The following is a 7,558-nucleotide window of genomic DNA, read 5'->3' as shown; positions in this document are numbered from 1 at the left end:
TAATAATAATAATAATAATAATAATAATAATAATAATAATAATAATAATAATAATAGATATGCAGAAGAACTAGAACTCAATTGCTACTTTGAGGATGGCGCAACAGTCTTGGAAGGCACTGACAACGTAGCAATAGCGAACGAGAAAGAACCCAGGAAAATAAAACAGATCATCTATAAAGCAAGTATGAAGAAAGGCAAAAGTGAAGTCATGAAACCGCCATGGATCGGAAAGTTTGTGACTCAACACTAAATTTTCCCATCTTTTTCACTGTCATGCAACAAAAACATAGGGGGCCGCTTAGCAGGGATGGTAGAGTTTCGGCCCGGTATTACATAAGGTGAGCCAGCCCAGCTTGGGCTAAATTTAAAATAGTTCGTGTGAAAAAAGAAAACAACAACAAGAAGTGGAGAGACATTTGTCTCACCGTACTACAACTTACAGAAGCCTTAAAATTCTGATATCTTGTAAATCCTTTATGTAAACATGAAAACACGACAAATGCCAGGGAGCTCATGTACTCACAAACTTGATTTTTGGTGATTTTCTCAGACATGCCAGGATCTCGGGTAAACGAGCCAGCCCGCCTAACCAGGTCAGAATGGCTCATGTAATCGACCCCTAAATCCGAAACCGTTTCATGAAAAACCAAAGAACTTGGATTGTTGTGGGAAACAAATTTATAAAGAACCCTCCATTTCCTATGTATATTTTTTTTTATGTATATATTTTTTTCTTTAAATATTATTTCTCGCTCATTGTTGTATTTTTTTGTCCACATAAACACTCAAAAATAAAGATTTTTTAACAATCGTACCATAGATATTCTTTTGTATCCCATGTCAAAATTCGCATAACAAGCTGAAGACAAACATAGCCACGCACGCAACAAATTTAGTCGCACTTACCTCTTCGTCAAATTTTCGTGCAAAAAATAAAGGAATTTTTACTTACCAAAAATATTTTTTATTCATTCGTAAAGACCCAGCTACATTTTTCGTGCAACTTGTGGTGCAACAATGTTGCGTTGCGAGTTGAGATGTTTTGTTGTGCATATTACCACTTTCTTGCGCAAATTTTTTTGTTCCAAAAAATTGGAAATTTTACGGCTGTTATTTTTTACGGGTCACAGGTCATTGTTTTACCAATACACAAAGTATCCTAAACATTTACAAAAGCTAACCTTAGGCCTAAAAACTTTTGTTTAGGCCTAATTAGGCCTAAGGTTAGCTTTTATGAATGTTTAGGATACTTTCTGCATTGGTAAAACAATGACCTGTGACCTGTGGCCATTGACTTGTGAAAAATACCACCAGTCCATTTTACTTTTTCAAACATCAAAATTTGATGCGCAAGAAGGTAATAATACGCGCAACAAACAGTCTCAACTTGCGCCACAAGTTGTAATTTGAGGGTGGAACACACGATTCCGACCGAAGGTTTGATCACGACAACAACTGAGACGCTAACCTCTGACATGAATATCCTTTCCAATTGCCATAATAACCACCCACATACTTTTGCTTGGCTCTAAAGAAGCTCCCTATGTATTTTTTTCCCACAATTTCGACTAAGATTCCCAGTGTTTCATTCTCTTCGGTGAAGGCAAAAAAACACTATCATGATTGCGACAAGCCAATGAAAAAAAAAAGGAATATCATGAAAATCCGAAATTCCAATTTCTACTGGGTCTCCGCGATCACTTTTCGATGTCCCAATTACTGCAGTGCTAACAACAAAATCGACCAATCGATGTCCAGCTACAGAAATTGACGCCAATTGGAGACCCGATTGCTGCTAACAAAATCAATCGGAATGGCCTTGTGCTGACAATAGTGTCACGGCCAGCTGTGACACAAAAACAATTTATCACCAGCTTGATTCTTTTATCAGTCACAAGAGCACATCGAAACTAGTTTACCTAAATGGTACGCAGAAATGCTGCCCAGGGGAAGGGAGATGTTCAAACAAAAACGTACTTAATTTTGTAATATTTTGAGACCACTTCACAATAAACCTTACGCTAGCAAGGAAGTTAATCAGCAAATTGGTATCTCATATTTCACAGATATTCGAACGAAAACTTACACTTGCCACATGTCAACATTGCCCAAATTGATTTCTGATAAATCTGTGTCGAAAAAAGCGTTGATCTCACGTTGAAATAAGTTTTCACCATACATTGTCTTACTGCGACTTGCAATGTTTTCCCCCTGACGATCCCAGAACTCTTTGCGTATAAACAGGGATCTTATTACTGACAACTCATTCATACCAAGGGTGAAACATCTTTAACGCGTTGACTTCTGGGGGCTCCCCAATTGACCAGTAAAATTTTCTGGCGTGAGACAGAGTAAAATACTAAGTCTGGTCGGTTTAGGCTGCTTTAGGTGTCAGTTAAATTACCTCAACCATAATTGAATAACCATGAAATATGAGATAAAATTTTCAGATTAACCTTGCTTGCGGGAGGATCCGTAAGGTTTATAGCTGTTTATTGTCATGGTCTCGAAATATTACAAAATTAGGTACAAATCTGGAGGAAATAACACATTAAAGCCTTTTTAGTTGTATTTACGTTTGTCTAGGCGGTTTTCTTATTAGTTACGTCTTGCATAAACGAATTATGGCTTCTGGAAATATATCTCCTCAGAGCAGGGAAGTCGTTGTCAGAGGAGATGGAAATTTTTTGTATTGCTCTTTGGAGGGATGAAATGAGCGATGAGAAACATGAGGTAATCCATAGGTTAAGTTCTTGTTTGATTGAGAAAAATCCAACAGTTTTTGAGCCGCTGCTCTTTTTACAAACTCGATGATTCTGCTCAAGCAAACCATTTCAATCTTCTTCTGCCTTGAGACAGCTGTTTTAATGCTCCTCTTCCATAAAATATGGCAGACTCTGTTTCGATACAATTAGACAACACTGGGAATTCATATCTGATATGCCGGGCAGCTGTTACATGTAAACAAACCTTTTCTTCTGTCAAACTAGCATCTACATGCATTAAAGTCTCTGGACCTAAGCAAACTTGTCACGCTCCACTTTGACTTCGACCAATACAAAAGCGTCATCTTCATGTACTAGTTCTCTGTAGATCTGATCTTTGGAGCAGGTCTCTGAGGTTTTAGTACTCCCACAATCATACTCAGTTATGTACAAAGTTGGTGTAGGACATTCAGAGGTTCTGTAACCTCGTACAAAATTATTTCAACAAACCTTTGTACTCATCGAAACCTTGAATTGGTCACGATTAATAGCTCTAGCCCACGACAAAACACCATTGTTATTCCTGGGTGAGTAGAATATTCCAACGTTAGGAAGAATCTTTTGCTTCTCTGGGTACCTTTGATCATTGTCACAACCCCACACAGCACAATGATTGCCACTAGGCATATTTCCAATACTATTTGAATTGCTGAGTTTAGAAATAGGCAAAAAACGAGCCCATACACACGTTAATACAACTGAAAAGGCTTTATTGAGTTATTTCCTCGAGATTTATTCCTAATGTAATATTTTGAGACCATTTCACAATAAACCTAACTCTATCGAGGCAGTCAATCAGCAAATGGTATCTCATATTTCACGGATATTCGAACACTTACACTCGCCACATGTCAACATTGTCAAGACCGATTTCTGATAAAACTGTGTCGAAAAAAGCATTGATCTCTCTCCAAAATCAATTTTTTGGATGTCGAATAAGTTTCTGCCACACATTTTCTCACAGCAACTTACAGTGTTTGCCCCCTGGCGATCCCAGAGCCCTTTGCGTATAAAGCACGGATCCAATTACTAGCAAATCATTCATTGAGGGAAGATTTGAATAGATCTTGAGCAGGGACGGTACAAAATATGGATTCCTAAACTGTACCTCCTCCTGGACCCCACTCGAGAGAAGAAAATAATCGTTTTCACAGTGACGTCATCAAATCGCAATGTTTTCCGTTATAGATGACCTACAATTGTAGAAACAAATCTTTTTTCAAGTTTCCAGTTCTGTGACGTCTACAGCAATTGTCACTATTTGGTTAAAAATAATAATTATAATAATCTCAATCCCTATGAATCTCAGCAGTTTGAGCCTTTCAAGTACATTATGAGATGTGTTTATACCCATGTATTTTATCTCATGAGCGAAAAGCAAGCATTTTCATTGCAAAATTACTGCTACAATGTAGATGTTTTCCTTGATTACCGGCCGTCATATTGGTGGACAACATCGTGTCTCTATACGAAACTCTATAAAGTTGCGTCAAACGTTTCGACAAATAACTCAGAAACGATGTACCGCACAGACCTGAGAAATGGAGAGGTGGTAAAAATATTTGTTTCCTACAACATTCCAAGTTCTTGACCTTTTTCATTGTGCTGTTGAAAACCCAGTATGACAATATTACGGTGGTCACGCTGTCCTTGACTTATGAACTTTATTGGACTTTGTTTCTTTTCTTTGATGTCATTGATTAGCTGTTTACTTGATTTTCTTGTGATTCCTCTCTTTTGATAGCTTCAAATAGTTTGACCTCGCTTTATTATTTGCATGCAGAGAATATTTTCGACAACAATCTAGAAAACGAGATTCAAGTTATATGATTTATGCGTTTCCAGCACACGTGTTAGGAGTTCTCAGAGAAAAAAAGCTTTTATTATCGACATGTGCTTGTGATGAAGAAAAAAATCTTTTAAATATATTGAGAATTCGTGTTTAAAATATGAATCTTCAGACTCACTGCTTTTGAAAAACCAACGGGCCAACTAGAAAATTTATGTTTTTGTTGTGTGACACTGTAGACTATCGATAGTTTGAGGTATGAGAAGCGAGACAGAGATATAACGCGTATCTTAATTCTTCCATTCGCGCATAACCACAATTCCTTAGGCCTTTGACCACAATCCCTTCCGTTTCGAAAAAAAATGTGTTCTTCTCCCGATTAGAGAGTTTCCTCGGCTCACTCACTGCAGCAGAGATAAACGCTTCCTGTTCTCTCTTCACAAACAATTAATAATAATGGTTTGAATAAGAGTGAATATATTCTAAAAATTCTTCAAAGCTTACATTGTTTGTATCACATACTGTTTTCTACCTTTTCACACAATATAGATAACTGATTATGTAGTTTAATTTGCAATTAATACTTAGGGACTGTCTCCTTCTGTTCATTTTAAAGCTAAAAAGCTACTGGCACCAGGGATGGTCAATAATTCGATTTCATAACACTCAAAAGCTTCAATGTTGGAAGTAAGGATTGCTATGTCAAACTACTATCAGGGAAAATGTAGAGCGTCAAATACTTAATACCATGGGGGCTAATGTAAAACATGAAATACTTACTCGCTACCGGGGTCGTTCTTGGTCGTTAGGTGGTGGATTATTCCAAGGGCGTACTGGAAGGAGACAATGAGGCGTTTCCTGTAGAAAATAATAACAAAGACAAGAAAAGTACAGAGCTAATCGGTTACTGTATTTCGGTGTGCTGTTTCATTTGCACTCAATATCAGGAACTCTTTGCCTTTCTTTGACGCTGAAATGCTACTGGGACTAACTATGGTTAATATGTGTACGATGTTAAACATAGAAAAACACGGAGTTTCTCTTTGTAAGCATAATGATTGTTTATTTTTGATAAAAAATACTAGTTTTAGAGAGATCAACATCATCATATTCTCTAACGATAGCCTCATTAGTAAAATAATCAATGACAATTATATTATATTTTTTTAAAAACCCTAATCGATTTAATCCATGAAATAAGTAAAAAAATTCTCGAAGCTAAAAAGGATCATCTTTCGTTCGTTCATAACTGTCTAGTCTTGCGGTTTATAATAACGTTTTTACAATATTGGCTATTTCTTTTGTGTTCTTTTTTGCTCGCAACCATTTCGAAGAGCGATGCTTATCATCGTTTAGAAATTTGATGGCCATCAATAGACACACTATACTACAAAAACCCACACATCCGTGATTAGTCTTGTTAGGATTCACCAAGCTACAGAATTGAAGTGGAGGTAGTTTTATGCATCTGGTGTATCGCAAAGACCACATAATGTCATGATCTAAAAAGAATCACACCACAAGTTGTACATGATCACTATTAAAAAGATTCGTGTTTATTAACACATCTACATGTTCCCAATTGTTTTCTAGACACCGAGAACAAATCATCACGCTACAATTGGGGTGTAGAGGACATCTACAAAGGGTCGTTGTTGGTATGTTTCATTTTTTGAGTGAAATGCGACACAACACTCACCATCTGTACCTCCATTAAAATATTTAGAATTGACCACTCCTATATGTAAAGTGTGACAATCGTAACATAATTTGACGTGTGATTCGTAAGTCATGCAATAATGTATTATTAAATGATTATTAGTATCATTTCGACAAAAGTTACATTTTTTTGGAAATCGGTCGAAAACCTAAGAAAAAACACCAAAAACATTAAATGCAGTTTTATAACAAAAAATCGTGTGAAATTATCGTGTAATCATGTGTTATTCGCCAGACACGTCTTTCTACAATCGTATGACAAAAATCACAACTCACAAGCTTAAAATAATGCAAATAACGAAAAAAAAGAGACATATACAATCTATTGCCCTTTTCGTAAAACAAAGCAATCAAAAGTGCCATTACTCTACAAAAAACCAGTGCAAGGATGAATCGCTTTACGACCCACACCACAACAAAAATCCAGAGGAGCAAACTGTAAGCATTTTTGATGATTTAAACGTATATATTTGGCTGAAAAATTCAACAATAACAACACATTTTCAATGGATTGTAATCCTCATCTTTATCACTGGACGACCAATTTAAAATGGTATCACATATATACGTGTTGATCGTTTAATGGCATGTGACACACTAGATATCTGTCTGTAAAAAACAAAAAAAGTGGATGGTAAGTCTTTTTGTTTTACACGAAATCCTACTCACCTACGTTTTTCTTTTTAGTATTAGCCAATTTCATCATCGATTCAGTGTAGTATTAATCAATTTCTTATCATCGACCTACTATTCAACGAAGTATTTTCGAATTAGTAACAATCTACACCTGTACATACAACACGCGTTTATGGACTGAACGTCCACATTTCACATATCGTACAGACACACTATCTATATTACAGTTAAACACATTTTCCCATCCTTGTGGTATAAAAAGACATGCGTAGTGCGTAGCAATCATTACCAACGATCAAGAAAGTTGTTTAGATTCCGTTTAAAGTCTTCAAAATTTCGTTAAACACACAATACAAATTCCAAATCATCCGTGTTTTTAATTAACGAAACAATGTGCTTTTGAAGTTCAAACTGAAACTCCACTATATTTTCACGCATGGAATGTTTCATTGTTTTCGAAAATTCATTTAAAGCATTTGACGTTTGTGTTGTTTTTTCATTGACCATCGTATCTATAGGTTGAAAGTCTTCACATCCTTCGTTCAATAAAGCTACAAACGACTCAAAATGATTCATAATAAACTACAACAAATGACAGGCGACGTCGTGATATTATTCGAACTGTGAAAACGAGGATAGCGTAAAT

Source organism: Montipora foliosa, unplaced genomic scaffold (assembly GCF_036669935.1).
Source record: "Montipora foliosa isolate CH-2021 unplaced genomic scaffold, ASM3666993v2 scaffold_476, whole genome shotgun sequence".
Classification (NCBI taxonomy): Eukaryota; Metazoa; Cnidaria; class Anthozoa; order Scleractinia; family Acroporidae; genus Montipora; species Montipora foliosa.
This window is presented reverse-complemented; position numbering follows the sequence as displayed.